Raw genomic sequence first — 17634 nt, 5'->3', positions numbered from 1 at the left:
AAAGTAGATGCATAATATACGTTTGTTGGATTTTGTTTAAATATAGGTGGTCAGCAAAATTAATGTGAGATTGGGTAGCAACTGAAGGTTAACCAAAGGGGACTATAAAAACAACTTTATTAAGCAGCAAACACACCCAAAGTTCACTAATCAGCTGCCCACATTCTGTTGCTAATGAAGCTTGTGTATGTGGAACATACCTTCTTTCACTGTTCCTTCCCTTAAAAAATGAATATGGAGACCAGATACAGACAAGTTCATGCATATCATATACAAAATACAGTATGTTCTTTGGGCTTCAAAATCACAGGTGAACTTAGTCTAATTATAATGGATCAAACTAAATATAAATTTAATGGTCTCTTATGGGTTCCCCAGTAATGAATTTGAAAATAGAGAAAAAGCACTGAACTGAGACAGCAGGCCTGTCTCAGGCTCTACACTAACTGGTTGTATAAGCTTAGACAACAACTGCTCAGCCTGTTTCATCATTAGTAAAGTGAAAGATTTGGAGCAGATAACCCAAGATCCCTGTCATTCTTAGAATTCTAGGGTATCAGAGTAGATCAGACAATCCAATTATCTCTAAATTGTCAGCTGTCAATGTTACTAGCAGCTGCTGTGGGGGTGTAAGGCCAATAACACCAGCACACAGCAGGGCTGCTAGCAGAGGTTCTTTGATGTGCTTTTAGCAACTTATCTCACTTTAATTAAACATACAGTATTTACTTAGTTTGGGGGAAAAAATCAGCACCCTGAACTTCAGAGAAAGTACAAACAGAAATTACAAGCAAGAATTACAAAGAGAGAAAATAACAGACTGACTGGGCTTCTAGCTGTCTGACCATTACATACATACATAGTTAAGAGAGAGAAGCACCAACATCTGGATTTTCGAAGCCAGGGGGCTCTTTAACAGCTACCCAGGGTCTCATCTGGCTACATCACATGAATGTTCTTCCCATGAGTGAGCCCCAAAGCAAAATGCTAACCTCAGAGCACATATATACTTCTTAAGGGTCAGAGAGCATCACAACCCTCCTGACCCAGGCTCATGTGATTCAAACTCATGTGACTTAAGCAGGTCATCAAAGACTCTTGATTCAATCAAAGGCACTTGATTGCCTTAGTGCTGAGAACTAGAACTCCAAAAGAAAAAATAGCAAAAACCTTGCTTGCCCTCACACTGCCAATGATCAAGCATTGTCATCTCTTCACTGAAAGGATAAACCTTGGTACATTCTCCTGAGCCTCCTGGATAATCGTCACCTCCAATCCCCTGGGTAATGAAACTCTACCCCTCAATGGAAATCATTCCAGCATCTTCTCACACCTGAGAATCTTCTCACCTCTTGGCCCCCAACTCTTGAAAGTGAAAACCTCACAGTACATTTGGACTATACGTTTTTTATTTATTTAGTTTTCAACACTCACTTTTGTAACATTTTGAGTTCTAAATTTTTCCCCCTCCCCAAGATGGCATGCAATCTGATACAGGCTATACAATCATTATATAACCTTTCTTGATGGTTGGTCTCAGGGTTCTGAAAAAGAGACCTAGGTGCTATACTTCCACTGTATCTGAACATGATAGGCCATGGGTACAAAGAGTAAGAGTCAACAATGCATACTTGAAGGTCCGCTCCCCAGATACTTTGATGGCATGGGAAGATTTGTAAGAAGCCTATCCAGAGTCATGGAAAACTTTGACCAATTTACATTTATTAACTGCCTACTTTGTGGTAGGCACTCTGCCAAATTCCAGGGATACAGAGGAAAATGCAAGACTCCTGTCTTATTAAGGAGCTTGCAGCCTATCAGGGGAAACACACATAGAAGTAAATTTAAAATATATGCAAAAGAAATACAAAGTAATTTTTGAAGGGAGGCATTAGCAGCTACAGGTTAGGTATTAGTAACGGCCTCATGTGGAGGGTGGTGCCTGACCTGGTCTTTGAAGTGAGGGCATTTAAGGACTGAAGAAGGAATATATTCCAGGAATTGGGCTCACGATCAACTGTACAAAAGAATGGAGATGGAATATTGTAAATGAACAGCAAAGAAAGTAAGCCAGTTAGACTCAGATATAAAGTGTATGAAGGGGAATAATGTCATCAGCCTAGAAATGTAGTCAGATTATGGAAATACTTTTAATGACAAATAGAGGAGTCTGCATTTTATCCTAGAACCAGGAGCCAGTGGAGCCTTTTGCCCAGCACTGGCATGGTCAGACCTGATACTGGAACATCACATTGGCAGTAGCAGAAGATTTAAGAGGAGAAAAGACTTGGGGCAAGATCAATTATTAGGGAGCTATTTCAGTAGCCTAAGGAAAACGTGGCAAGGACCTGAATTAGGGTATAGACCTGCGAATGGACAGAAAAGGTAAGGTGGTGGAGGTAGAATCTCCATGAGGATGGCATCTTGTTGGAAACGTCCAATTTGGCAGTTGGTGACATAGAAGCGGAGCTCATTCCCTGATGCTCACTCTCAACTCTTGACCCTTACCTAGAACTTCTAACTCAGAGGTTCTTGACTTTTTTTGTGTCATGGACCCATCTGGCAGTCGGGGAAGCCTATGGACTCCTCGGAGAATATTTTCAAGTGCACAAAATAAAATACATAGGTCTACAAAAGAAATCAATTATGTTAAAAGTTACCAAAACAGTTTTTAAAAGTTCATAGATCCCTGGTTAAGAACCCTGCTCTAACTCTTCAAGGAATGAGGTGCTTTTCACAGCTGTACATAGGGAGAGAATTATTAATCAAATGAGCCTGAGGAGCAAGACAAAACCACTAATTTTGATTATATAGAAAAGTTTTTGCATGAACACCAATGCAGTTAGAAAGGAAAGTTAACTAGGGGGAAAAGAAAACTAATGGTCTGAAACCTTAAAAATTAGAAGATTGATACAAACATAAGAACAAGAGCCATTCCCCCATAAAGTTAAAGGATATGAGCATAGCTTTTGAAGGGAGAAAGGTGAGCTATCAACAACCTAAGAAAAACAGCCCCAAGTTAGTAATTTTTTAAAAGATGAGAATTGGAGGGCGGAGGTAGGAACCATGCTCAAAAGGTCCCTAAACTGCTCCTTTGACAGTGATACCACTACTAGGCAAATATCCCAGAGACCAAAGAGGGAGAAAAGACTCCTATGGACAAAAACACTTCTAGCAAGCACTTTTTGTTATTATGATCAACACCATAACTGTGATCAGAGTTGTGTATTTCACCTCTTGGCAGAAAAGCGAGCTAGAGGTGTGGAATGTGACTTGCATTTTCAGACAAGCTCAATGTGTTGGATTTGTTTTGCTTGACTGACTTATTACTGGTTTTGAGTTTTTTCTTGGGGAGTGGGTGGGGAGAGAAGGGTACTAATGCCAAAGAGCATCAATGAAACATTTTTTTAAAAGCCATATATTTTAGTTTCATCTGTTCTTCTTGCCACATAAACATGCTTGTTTTGTACAGTGCACATTTAATATTTCGATTTATTTACTTAATATTTAAATCAGGGCAGCTAGGTAGTGCAGGGGTTAGCGCATGGGCTTGGAATCGGTTAGACTTCTCTTCCAGAGTTCAAATCTGCCCTCAGATGCTTCCTAGCTGTGTGACCCTGGGCAAGCTAATTAACCCTGTTTGCCTCAGTTTCATCTGTAAAATAAATTGGAGAAGGAAATGGCACACCATTCCACTATCTCTGCCAAGAAAACCCCTTTACAACAAATATTTAAATAACTTTTTTTTTAAAGCAGCTCCCTTCAAGGCACGAGTGCCAAAAATAAAGTCACTTGAGGTCACATTCTAATGGGAGTCAATATACATAGATCATATCCACTAGAAGCTGAAGGGACTTGGAAGTTTCCTGTAGGTGATAGCAGTCTTGAACCTAGGGATTCCAAGTGGGAGAGCTTTTCAAGAATGAGGGGCAGCCAAAGCAAAACACATTTTGGAGTCACAAGATTTAGGGCTGGAAAGGACCCAAGAGATTATCAAATCCATCTTCCCCTCCAGCCCCATTTTCCAAATGAGGAAACAATGGTTAAGTGATGGTCAGAATCAAAGATGGTGAACTAGGTGGTGGGGGAAGATTTGAACCCAGAGCTTCATGATTCACACATTTCCCAGGGGTAAGTCCAGGGGTGTGTGCCCTCCAATATGCAGTACCTGAGATTCTCTCCAATTTATCCTGCATACATTCTATTTATACATAGATATTTACATGCCATGAATATAGATACATATATATATATATATGAAGTGCCACTTTATATCTGATTCTAGAGGTAATAGGAAGATACTGGAGTTTTTTGAGCAATGGAGTGAGTGTTGCACTTTTAGGAAAAACACTACTTTGTCTTTTATGTACAAGACAGACCTGAGATGGGATAAAATACAATTAGGCTACAGTGTTGCAACAGTTCAGGTGACCAGTGATAACAGCCAGAAGGTGACAGATTTGAGATGTCATGGAAATGGCTTTAAGTTTAAAAAGTGGGGGGGGGTGAGTTGTTTTGGACATGATGAATCTGTGCTAACCTGTGCCAGTGTTGGTTCTAACCATTCCAATGTCCCGTGAGCGTCTACAGCTCAGGTCTGCATCTGGAAATCAGCTGCAGACATAATTAAACCCATGGGAAGTGTAGTCCAGAAGTACCTGGGGGCCAACATTCAGTGGTCCTGACACCAAGAACAGGAGATTTGAATGGTTCAAAAGGGTGGAAACTGCAATCTACCACAGGTGGTTCTCTTATCTTCAATCTATGCCTCTTCCACAGAAGACACTTTAAATGCTTTTTCCTCCCAACCCTCGTAAAGTTTCTCTGGCTTCCCAAGTAACTTTCCTGGTTTCCTCAATGTCATTTCCTCTAAAACATTTATTAAGCACCTACTATATGTCTGGCACTGAGGATACAGAAGGGAGCACTAGGTTGTGTCATCTATTTAAAAGTAAGCTTGAGGGTAGGGACTGTCAGTCTCTCCAGAGTCCAGGCAAATCTAGACCCTCGTCTGTACCACCTGACTTCCTACTCCCAGCTATAATCCCACCTACAAGACTCCCTCTATCTCAGTTAAAATCAACCAAGCCAAGCAAGGTTCTGGAAGGTTACATGTAAACAAGGTGATAACAGGATACAGAGAACTAAAAAGGGAGGGGAGGGGATAGTGGTGAAGTCAAAGAAAGATTGCCAGGAAGGGGTAAAACCAGCTAAGCCTTGAAATGATTCCAAAAGTAGCAGTTAGGAGGTTAACACATCCCAGAGGTGGGTGACTGCTACTGCCCACAGCAGATCAAGTTGGGAGCAATATGTAAGTAGGTAAAATTCATAAAACCGGTATAAAATATAGAAAGGTACAATGGACTACAAAGCTTTAAAAGTCAATCTGAAGAGTCTGAATGCCAGAGCTAGGAATTTTTAAAGGGACAGTGGGGGCAAGATCATTTGTTTGAGGGATATTTGCAGGTCTAGTTCTGGCTAAAACTGAGAGACCTTCATCCTACGAGTCCCTTGCCTCATATCCCTAACATTTTTGCAGAAATGTCTTCTCTCAGACTACTCCTACTGCTCTCCTAAGATGCTAAGTCCAAGTTAAAAATAAACTCTCATTTGAATTGCCCATTCCTGCTCTTCCAGCCAAAGAAATTAGTGCTCTTTTGTCTAATGTATTTCCCTGGGAAGCTTTTACAGGAAACTCCGCTCCCCTTTAATGTGGCAGGTTTGTCAGTATTAAAAGTAGGTTTCTCTTTCCTGAAGTTTCTCAAGACACCCCCACCCCAATTTGAATTCAATAAACACTTATTAAGCATATATATATATATGCTTCACATATATATATATATGCTTCACGACCCGAATTTCCAGTTCTACCACGTTACTAAGCATTGTAAGTTGGGCCCAAACGACTTTTTTCTTGTTTCTCACATCACCCCCAGCCTCAGTCCGGTACTTGAACTTACTCCCTCCACTCCTCAGAATGCAGTTTCCCTCACTATTCTGGTGCCACAGCCACTGAATACTTTCCTGATCCCACCGGGCGGCTAGCACTGCCCAAATAACCTAGGTAATGCTTTTAAAAGTTGTTTTACCGTGGCTACGCACGCGCGCCCTTCTTTGCCAAACTAAAGCTCCCGGAGGGGAGGAGGACCTAGTTCACTGCGCTTACACAAGAGTACTTAGCAATACCCGCCAGCCAGCACTGGTGATAAGCCTTCAGTAGACTGAACCCGGGGGACACTTCCTACCAATAACCACGTGCTTAACAGTTCTACGGCCGCCACCGTCCCCCGCCCCGTGTAACCCCCCCCCCCCCCAAGTGGGGTCGCGCCGTATGTCCCTTGTCTTTAAAAGAACCGCTCAAATTTGGGCTAAGCGGAACCAGTTATAGACAAGCCGGGTTGCTGTTGCACTGCTGCTTGGCCCGGGAGACCACGGCACAGGCGTTCCACGGGTTCAAAGGCAAGTGCAATCCACGTCAATCAGACAGACGCGAGACCAAGCGGAGACCTTGAGAACCGTTTTTATTGGCAGCTTTTACAAGAGGAGGAGGGGCGGCAGAGGTCGTGGGGGGGCGCGTGCGCAGAACGGCTCCGTCTCCCAGTCCGGACACGCCGGGACCTGCGGAGACAAAGGCAAAGGTCAGTGAGGTGGTCCCTGGGGTAGTAGAAGCCCGACCCGGACCACTCGGTAGGGCCTCGGCTCAGACTCCGATTCACTTCACGGTAGTCAGTAGTCTAACACGCTTTCATAGTTGTCATCACGGCGGCCCCCTTCCTCCACTCCCACCTCCCTACGAATGAGCAAGACTTACCCTGAGCCCGGCGCCGAATCAAAAGGACTTGGCGGCTGAGCGGCCCGTGAGTTAAAGACGAAGGCGGGAGCAGGAGGGGGGGCGTGCTTTACCAAAGGCAACCAATAATCGATCAGATCCTGACCATGTGGCTCCATGTAGTCTTCCTATTGGCCATTCTCGCAGAGGCTTCTAGTCCACAGGACCCCTCTCTACCAACCATAGAGACGTGAAAGCGACCAGGAGAGGGCAAGAGAGGGGCTCCTGATTTCTGCGAGATTTGGCTCCCCCTTAAGTAAGTTAAGTTTTACTTCACCTTCGTGTATTCTAAGTTCCAGCCAAACTGCATCCCCTGGATGTGCCAATAAATGTTTAACGACAGCCTTTCAGGAAAAAAAAAATGTATGCTCGCACGGCACACCTTTACATATCATTCTCATTATTAATTTCTCAAGTCTAGACAATCAACAAAACAACGAATCAAGCCCAGATTTGTAGCATTTCCTCATTCCCAAGGTGTAAATGCTCACACTTCAAATTTAACAATCGGCTCCAGTTGTGACCTACACTTCAGTCCAGCTTCTCACTCTGTGCCTTTGAAGAGACTGTACCCCATGGTTAGAATGTACCACTCCCTCCTTTCATTCACCTGTCACAATCCTTGTTGTCTTTCTTTTTTATTTTAGTTTCTAACATCTAGCATTTATATAGCACATTTTAAGATCTACAAATTTCTTTACAAATATTATCTCATTTTATCCTCACAGCAATTCAGGGAGGTGGGTGCTGTTTTTATCCCCATTTCACATATAAGGGAAACAGAGGCAGAGAGTAATTGATTGATTTGCCCCGTGTCACACAGCTGGCAGGTGATAGGATGGACTCCGACTCAGGTCCTCCTGATTTCAGTGTTCAATGCGCCACCTAAGCTGCCTGTGTCTTGTCTCGTCGTAGCGGCAGTGCTGGGCCATCCATCTCCAGTCTTCCTGATCTGTATCTGGCCACTGGACCCAGGTGGCTCTGGAGGAGAAGGTGAGGCTGGTGACTCTGCACAGTGCCCCCCTTGCTTAAATCCAATTCAACTGCAAGTCGTGTCATCATCTCCTTGATGTCATGGTCCTCTTCGAGAACCAAGGACAAACCACAGTAGTACCAGTAGTAGTAATAGCAACAACGGCGTTTATATACTGCCTTAAAGTTTGCAAAGTGCTTCCCATAAGTTATCTTAAAACAACAGAGGAGTAAACTAAGTCTAAGAGGTTAAGTGACTTGCCCAGGGTCACACAGCTAGTAAGTATCTGAGCTCGGGTTTGAACTCAGGTCTTCCTGCCTCCAGGCCCAACACTCTACCATTGAGCCACCAGACTGCCTATTAAATCTACCCCCCCCACCTTTTTTTAGAGGCAATTGGGGTTAAATGACTTGCCCAGGGTCACACAGCTAGTAAGTATCTGAACTCGGATTTGAACTCAGGTCTTCCTGACTCCAGGCCCAGCACTCTACCACTAAGTCACCACATTGCCTATTAAGTTGCACCCCCCCCACCCCCCCCTCCGTTGGAGGCAGTTGGAGTTAAGTGACTTGCCCAAGGTCACACAGCTAGTAAGTGTCTGAGGACAGATTTAAACTCAGGTCCTCCTGACTCCACAGCCACTAGACCACCTAGCTGCTCCTATTAAATTCCATAATCACTTTAAAAGTATTTTTAATCCAGGTTTGGCATTTACCAGCTGTGGAGCCCTTCTCTGATCCTGTTCCTTTGTCAGTATGATTGGAAAGAATAATTACTTTTACAGCCATCTTCATAGGGCCTACAACATCATAAGGTTTCTTCATAAAAGTTTCTTCATGGACTGAGTGGGGGGAGGAGCTACATAATTGTGATGTATTATTAATTAGAGAACAGGAATGGACAGAATATAATCAAGGGCTGCCTCCTTCATTTGGGTCCTCTATGAAATGGGGATGATACTGGCCCTATCGCAGAGAGCTGTTGTGAGGAAGGTACTTAGAGTACTTAACTAGATGGTATAATGGATAGAGGGCTGAATCTGACATCAGGGAGATCCGAGTTCAAATTTGACCGGACCAACTGACCTCCTCAGTTTCACCATTGCTAAAATGGACATCATAACAGCGCCTATTTTGCAGGGTTGTTGTGAGAATCAAATGAGAAGATATTTGTGAAGTGCTTGGCAAGTCTCAAAGTTATACATATAGATAGATAGATAGATAGATAGATACAGATATAGGTATATACACACTGGTTATTATTATTGTTATTGTTGTGTTACGGTCTAGGGGTGCTGGGAAGCCCGGAATTCCAGAGTAAAAGACGCAGATTTTGCCCCAAAAGAATTCGACTCAAGCCTTCTTGCAGTCAAAGACAAGGTTTATTAAAGCACAGGTTGAGGTGGGGGAGATTTTGAGAATCTGCCCATTTGTGATGTTTGTATTGACAGGCAAGCCAGATTTTAAGAATCTGGCAATTTAATGGGGTAGGAGGGGCAAGATGGACCTTTTATACAGAAGGACTGTGGAAAGATCTGGCTGTGACCTAGGAGTGGTCAATTACCTGAGGTGACCCGGGGGTAACAGAGGAGGGGTCTAGATGGGGTTACAGGTGGGAAATAGCCTGGGGTGATCTGGAGGTAATGAAAGTTGGGCAGGGTTAGAGGTAACCGAAAATGAAAGGTTTGGCTGGGGCCACAAAGAAAGGACAGTTGAAAGGATTATTGGGATGGGCAATGCCTCAGGGGAATCACCGGAGATCTGGTTTCGAGGCTGGGTTGTGTGGGAAAGTTTCAGAGTTTTTAGGGGTCCAGGTCCTATCCGCATCAATTGGTATTATTTTGCTGTCAATCGTAAAGTGCTATATAAACGTTAGCTGTTAGAAAATAAAGTAAAAAAGAAAGTGTGTGTTCTCATTAAATTAAATAAATTAAACATGAGTTCTCATCAGTTCCATTCCACTTCAAGCACACACCAGGCTAGTCGAGGTGGCAGCAGCAGCATCACACAGAACTTCTCTCTCTTCAAAATCCAGAACTGTCAAAGCCCCATCTCTGATCACAACCTCTTTTCTTTATACCTTTCTCACTCTCATCCCTGCCAAGCTTAATAATAAAAATAATAATAACTTAATAATGATTTATAATGTATCTTAATAGTAATAACCCTTTTTTAAATTTATTTTTTATTTTTAGTTTACAACACTCAGTTCCACAAGTTTTTGGGTTCCAAATTTTCTCCCTCTCTCTCCTCCCCTCTCCCCCCAAAGACGGCATGTAATCCGATATAGGTTCTACATATACCTTCGCATTAAACTTATTTACACAATAGTCAAGTTGTAAAGAAGAATTATAACCAATGGAGTGAACCATGAGAAAGAAGAAACAAAACCAAAAAAGAGAGAACAAATAGTTTGCCTCCTGCATTCAGACTCTATAATTCTTTCTCTGGATATGCATAGCTTTTTCCATCATGAGTCTTTTGGAGCTATCTTTGAACCTTGTATTGCTGAGAAGAGTCAAGTCTATCAAAGTTAGTCATAATAGATACCGTGTGTCTGTAATCATGTATAATAATTAATAAATTATCAAATTCATCATTAATTATTAGATTATTTAACTATTGTTCAATATTAATTAAATAAATTTTAATTTAATTAATTAAAATTATTAATTATTAAATAAGAAAATAAACAAATAAGATAATTCTCCTGGTTCTGCTCCCCTCACTCAGCATCAGATCATGTAAGTCTTTCCAGGTTATTATGAAGACAGATTTGCTCCTCATTTCTTATAATAGTAATAACTCTTAACTCTTAAGAATAACTAATATTTATAAAGTACTGTCAACTGTCAAGTTTGTCTGAAGGGAATCATGATTTTTATAATAATTGATATGATGTGTGTAATGAACATGCTGAATTGATTAGATTTTTCAGAATTGCCTTTTCTGGCTTATGAGTCAGAAGCTCACAATGCAGCTTGAAATGATGAAACACAATCACTGGCATACTTGTACCAGTGCGCCTTAAGTGAAGCAAATCAAAGATTGCGGAACCTGTTCCTGTCACAGAACTCTGGTTCTGTGTCTTGGGCTGTGGTCAGGACCCCAGAAATTTGCAAAGAATTGTATTATGAGATGTGTGGGCTGGTCGTACCTTCTCCCCTCCCTTCCCATTTGTGATTTATGTATATGATCTTGGTCTTCACTTCAGCAGGGTGGAATTCTGATCAGGAGAATTCCTTATTTGAAAATATGTTCCTCATAATGAAACTAATTAATTAAGTGGCTACTTGATTACTGGCACTTTGTCAGGTTAGAGAGTAAAATCCTGTTAACATTTGCAAAGCAAACTAAACCAATTTATGTTATATAGAGGAAATTGAAGCAGGGATGGAGTAGCCAGAGGAGAATGCTAATATTTACCATATAATGTGGGTCTCACATGGAATTGTTTATGTTCATTCATGTGCATATTAATTATTATGGTTTGAGGTTGCTTTTGTTTCATTATTTTCTTGTCCATGGTCATTCGCTTTTGTTTTAGTACCATGCATCATGTCCCCTTGATATATTTGTTAACTATGCAGAATTGTAGGTGTGTGTGTGTGTGTGTGTGTGTGTGTGTGTGTGTATGCTGGCATTTATCTATGTCTTGCTTTTCTATAGACTCACTGATGTTCTTGCTTCTGTGCTGCTGTCTTGCTTGTCCTGTGGATATACGTGAATTTCTATGACGTGTGCATGTAAAATGCCCCGCATGTAACTTAGACTGGTAGCCACTGAAGCCTTGTATCAAACAATACTTTGCACCATGTTGTCATCTGTGAGAAACGTGGTTTTGGGGATCACTGGACTTCCTAGGCAGGGCCAAAGTCCTGAAGAAGAACCCTGTGATAATCCCTAGGGAAGGCTGTACAGACCACAGGACTCCCAGAGGAAGACCAAGTGGTAGCCATCCCTTAATCTGTGGGGATCACAGGGCCTCCTAGGGGTCAGACCCTAAGGAAGACCCAAGTGATGGCCCCTTAGGATGGCAGTAAGATCACAAGGCTCCTGAGACAAGGCTGGAAGTCCCATGTGATGTCCCCTTAAGAAGGCCATGCAGACCACAGGGTTCCCCAAGGGAATCCAGAGTGGTAGCGCTCTTAACACTGCAGTGGAGATCACAGGACACCCCCAGACAAGATCCAGGAGTAAGCCCGGCAAGCTTCCGCTGCCTGTTGCTTCCCTTCACTTGACCTTAGGAAAACCCATGTGATTTGCCCATTCACACCCAAAGAACTCAGGACCAGAGTGGGCAGAGGAAGGCATTTTATTACACTCCCTGGGAGAGCCAGTGTAGTGCTCAAGAGAGCACTCACACTGATACAGCTGCAGGAGCAGGGGAAACCATTCCCTCCACTCCTGCTAGAGTCATGGTTAGTTTACAATCTTTGTTTTTTACGTAGTTTTCCTAGGTTATACAGTTTATATAAATAGGATAATAAGGATACAGAAGCAAAAGTGAAGTTAACTAGATTTTCCTTGTCCTAGTTTAGGATTAAACTATATTCTTTTACTTCCCCTACTTTCCCTCTTTAACATATGCAAATGATGCAAATCAGTACACCTGGATTCTTGACCAAGACCAGACCCTAGATAAGCTTGAACTGGTTCAAGTGGGTTTGGCCTCTCTAATTCCCCAGACTGCCTTCTCAAAAAGTATGCACATGTGCACAAGCCTCTGACCTCTCACCTGACCTACCTTGAGGCCTGGTCTCTGCTAAAGCTGGGGTGGGGGAGGGCAGGGAAGCACACCTTTAGTTCTGTGGAAACAAAACTCCTCCTCCCATTTCTTACATCGTCGTTGTTCAGTCATTTTGATTTGGGGATTTGCTTGGCAAAGATACTGGAGTGGTTTGCCATTTCCTTCTGTTTCACAGGTAACACAGGTAACACCAACTATGCCAGGTGTCAGACAGGAGACAGAGGAACGCTGCTAGCAGGCACAAGCTCACTCTTGATCTGGGCAGACAGGAAGACAGGATCGGAGACACAATAAGGGATTAAATAAGCTTACTTTGTTCTAGTCTGTTCTTCTCAAGAGGGTTACTGATAATGGGAGCACCAACTCCTGTATCAGCCCCTAATCACTCTTCTGGCAGGGGCCAGAGAAAATATAGTAGGAACTACAATTCCTACAGGTTCCCTAAGCTTCAGTGGGGACTGGTTGAGGCAAGCACACATAGACAAATCCCCCACAAGCCTTGATGGGGGTCGATCAAGGCACCAGCATTACACTGTCATATTCTTCTAACAGTTCCCCCTGACCCTCAGCGGGGGCCGGTTGAAGCAGATACACACATTCCTCTATGCATTACCCAAATCCCCCCTAAGCCTCAATGGGGGCCAACTGAGGCAAACATACAGATTTCCGCCCCCTCCAAGCCTTGATGAAGCCCGGTCAAGGTAGGTACGTGCATTCCTCTATGCATTACCCAAATCCCAAATCCCCACTTACTGACCAGTGCCCACTTGATTTATAAGGCAACAGACGAAGACATTTTGCCAACAGTGAGCTCACAGGTCAACCTTAGCAATGTTGTCATTTGGTGCAAGCATATCTCATAATGTCATCCCTGTATCTTACTGCACAAACGCTCTGTCTACCTCTGTGATGCTAGGAATTACTATCTAGGATCCTTGGAGCTATTGTGGGAGTTATTGTCTAACACCTGGGAACTAGAGATTGTTATGGCCATGGATCATGAGAACTAAACTATGAGAAAGAATAATAAAATCCTCCTTACTTACACCTTCTCCAGCTCATTTTACTGACAAGGAACTGCAACAGATTGAGTTAAGTGACTTGCCCGAGGTCACACAGCTAGGAAGTTTCAGTCCTGTCTGACTCTTTGTGACCTCTTTTGGGGTTTTCTGAGCAAAGATATTGAAGTGGTTTACCATTTTCTTCTCCAGCTCATTTTATCGATCAGTAAACTGAGGCAGAATTAAGTGACTTGCCCAGGGTCCCACAGTTAGTAAGTATCTGAGACCAGATTTGAACTCAGGAAGCTGAGTCTTCATGATTCCAAACCCAGTGCCCTATCTGCTGTGCTACCTAATGCCTGCTCTACTTTACACTGTGCTATCTCTATTAAACATATTGTTTATGTATATTTGTTATGAATGGCATTCTGACATTGGACACATCCCTTGATTGCAGGATTAATCATCCTTATTCTGTTAAGATCCAATGTTTATTTTTGTGCTGTAATAGGTCCAGATGTCAGCTGGACCAAGACTGACTTTGTAAGAGACTGCAAAATTTCTAACCCGAAAAAGGAATGTCACAGCCCATTGGAGAAGATGTCACAAATGGACAGAAACTTCCAGTGGTCCCCTACTCCTAACCCCTGGAGAATTACTGGGGCCCTCTGACCATTACCTAGCCCTTATCCTTTCAGAAAGAGAAGAAGAAACCTCAAAAGGAAGCAAGACCTGTGAGCATGAGCTGGAGCAAGCAGGGGGACAGGAACACTCGGGATCCAGGAAGAATCAAAGCCCAGGGGATAGAACGCTAGGCCCAGAATCAAAAAGACCCGAATTCAAATCCAGCCTCAGACACTTCCTAGTTTGTGACCCTGGGCAAGTCACTTAGCCTCTGTCTGCCTTAGTTTCCTCACCTGCAAAATGAGCATCATAATAGCACCCACCTCCCAGGGTATTTGTGAGGATCAAATGAGATTATATTTGTAAAGTGCTTGGCATACAGTAAACACTTAATAAATGCCTGTTTCCTTCCTTCCACTGGAACCAGTGGAAATGAAGACAAAGTACCAAACAGACTACTTGTGACTGTACCTGCTGCCACCATGAGTAACCTGGCAGGGGAGCAAAAGTGAGAAAATAAGACAAAGACTGTGGCCATGTAACGATGGAGCCACGTGGAGCAAGTGCAGCGTGGCTAAAGCCTTTTCTTCTCCTGGGAAGAGAACGGGTAGGCCTTCACTTTCCCATCCTTTGTTTCACTCCTTTTCTTGCTTCCCTAAAAGCAAGGAGCTTCTATTCCCAATCTTTGTTTCTGAAGAATTTTATTTGCTTTCTGTTCATGAATTTTTTAAAAAATCTGTTTCTCTTTATAATAAAGTAGTTAACTATTGTGTTGTTAATCTGTGTGCTTTTGTGTAAAGGGTGGCAGGAGAGGCCATTGGTAGTTGAGTAGAGGGGAAGTAGAGGGGAGAAAGAGAGAGAGAGAGAGAGAGAGAGAGAGAGAGAAAGAGAGAATGAGAATTTTTCAAGTGCTAGAACTTTTGGGCTGCTAGGTGGCTCAGTGGATAGAGTGCCAGGCCTGGAGTCAGGAAAACCTGAGCTCAAATCCAGCCTCAGATATTTACTATCTGTGTGACCCTGGGCAAGTCACTAAACCCTGTTTGCCTCAGTTTCTTCATCTGCAAGATGAACTGGAAAAGGAAATGGCAGACCATTCCAGTATCTTTGCCAAGAATGCCCCAAAAGATGTCATGAAAAGTCAGAAATGAGTGTACGACAACAACAAAGAACCTTTGGGATCTTTACTCAGTGTAACTCATATTTTTATAACTTCTCAGAGCAAAAAACAAACCATGATTTCTGTGCATGTAAAAAAAAGCAGCCTTTGTAGAGGGGAAGGTGACAAGTGATATAGGAGCTAGTATTGCTAAGGTGGACACATTGGGCACTTCCTTCCTATGGTCTGGAGTTGATTAGAGAGAGAGTTATTTCTGGAGCTGGGAAAGAGTGGTGCCTGGGGATGGGAGATAAAAAGGGAAAGTAACTAATCACCCTCACCCACCCCCCCACAACCCACCTCCAGCACAGTAGCACAAGCACTGCCCATGTACCAACTGCCATGCAAGAAATAAGGAAGTCTCCAGAAAATGGTAGGGAGAATATGTTGGTCAAGAAGGGACATACCCAACGTCCAGAACGGAGTCACACTATCACAAGTAAGCTTTATGAGTTTCAGAGACTCCCACAAGCTCTGTCTTTTTTGACCTTTACTCAGTTTTCATTCTTCTTTGCCTCTTCAGCCTTTCACACTGTTGACTGATCCTTCTTCCCCAACACGATCTCTCTTCTCTGGATTTTTCATGACCTTCCAACTGCTTCTCAGTCTCCCTTGCCACATCTCTATCCATATTATGTCCATTAACCATGGGTATGTACTTCAAAGCTCTGTCCTGGGCCATCTTCTCTATCTACACTCTTCCATTTGGTGATCTCATCAGCTCCTAGGGGTTCAAGAGCTTCCTAATTATGTCTCCCTGCCTCCAAGTTTCTCTCTTCTCCAATCCATACTCTACATAACTACCAGTGTGATATTTCTAAAGCACAGGTCTAAAAATGTTATTCCCCTCCTTGTTAAAACTCAGGAGCTGTCTTTTACTTCTGGGATGAAATATGAACTGCTCTGTTGGCTTTTGAAGACTTTCACATTTTAATTCCAAATTACTTTTCTAGAAGGTGAGTGCATAGTATGTGTGTATATATGTGTGTAAGGGCAAGCAAAGTGGGACTTTTTACTGTTTTTTTCTTTTGGAGTGCTTCTTAGCACCAAGGCAATCAAGTGCCTTTTAGTGAGTCTTGTCTTTGTTTGTACAAGTCCCACACCCTTTTGCTAATTAGGTCAGGAGAGCTGTGAAGCCCTCCAGAAGTGTGAAGTATTCTGACCCTGAAGAAGTGTATATACACTCTGAGGTTACCATTTTGTTTGAAACTCACTCATTGGAAGAGTGGTGGTGTGGAGACTTTGGGTAGTCATTAAGGAACCCCCCAGCTTCTAAAACGAAGATGTTGGTGCTTCTCTCTCTGGTAACTATGTATGCTTTGATCAGACAGCTATGTGTGTTGATTTGTGTTATTTGCTCTGTGTATATTTTTTCTCTTTGTAATTTCTGTTTGTATTTGCTCTGAAGTTCAAGGTGCTGACTTTTTCCCCTGAACTAAGTGAATTATATATGTATGTTTGATTAAAGTGAGATTGTTGACCCCTTTAAGTTGCTTTCCTTAGAAAAACAGATCAAAGGGAGAATGCTATCTTCTTTCAGAGAAAGAACTGCGAAGTTTGAATACAGACTGAGGCACACTACATGCTCGCCTTTTCTGCTTCTCTTTTGTTTTTGGTTTTGGGGTTTTTTTTTTGGTTTTTTTTTTTTTTTTTTTCTGTTTCTTCTTTCTCATGATTCATTCCATTGGTCAAAATTCTTCTCCACGACTTGACTAGAGCATAAATTAATACAATGCGAAGTTATACATGACAGTTATATGAGACTTCATGCCGTCTTGGGGAGGGAGGGGGGAGGAAGGGGAGAAAAACTGGAACTCAAAACTATGTAGAACCGTGTGTGGTAAACTAAAAATAAATAAAGAAAAAAAAAATTAAAAAAAAAAAAAAGAAAAAGAAAAACAGATCAAAGAACCTGTGCTAGCAGCCCTCCTGTGTGCTGGTGTTATTGACCTTACACAGCCACAGTAGCGGCAAGTAGCATTATCATTACAATGTGTATATATATACATACTGTATATATGTATGTGTACATATGCATATACATATATACATGAAGATGCATGTATGTATTATGTGTGGATATACAACTATATGTATATATGTTGTATATACACATATATACATATGTATTCCACTAGATTCTATTCAAACTGGCTTCCCAATATCACACAGGACATTCCATCTTTCATCCTTCTCCCTTTTGGACCCCTTTGGCAGGCTGGTAAACCCTAGGAACCCTTTTTCAGAATATTTTTAAATGTATAAAATAAATACATATGGTTACAAAGGAAACCAATTTTAT

The 17634-nt window shown here is 42.3% G+C and overlaps 2 non-coding genes across 2 annotated transcripts; both read right to left on the bottom strand.

The window, feature by feature from the left end:
* Window positions 1–6329: 6329 nt before the first annotated feature.
* On the bottom strand, window positions 6330–6467 carry LOC118849342. The gene has a single exon (XR_005010391.1). It is a non-coding gene; the product is annotated as a small nucleolar RNA SNORA76 (small nucleolar RNA).
* A 231-nt stretch (window positions 6468–6698) lies between these two features.
* Window positions 6699–6764, bottom strand: LOC118849316. Its single transcript, XR_005010364.1, has one exon. It is a non-coding gene; the product is annotated as a small nucleolar RNA SNORD104 (small nucleolar RNA).
* Between the last annotated feature and the right edge of the window lie 10870 nt (window positions 6765–17634).

This window comes from Trichosurus vulpecula, chromosome 4 (genome assembly GCF_011100635.1).
Source record: "Trichosurus vulpecula isolate mTriVul1 chromosome 4, mTriVul1.pri, whole genome shotgun sequence".
Lineage (NCBI taxonomy): Eukaryota > Metazoa > Chordata > Mammalia > Diprotodontia > Phalangeridae > Trichosurus > Trichosurus vulpecula.
Note: the sequence above shows the minus strand (reverse complement) of the source record. Positions and strands in the feature narration are given on the sequence as shown.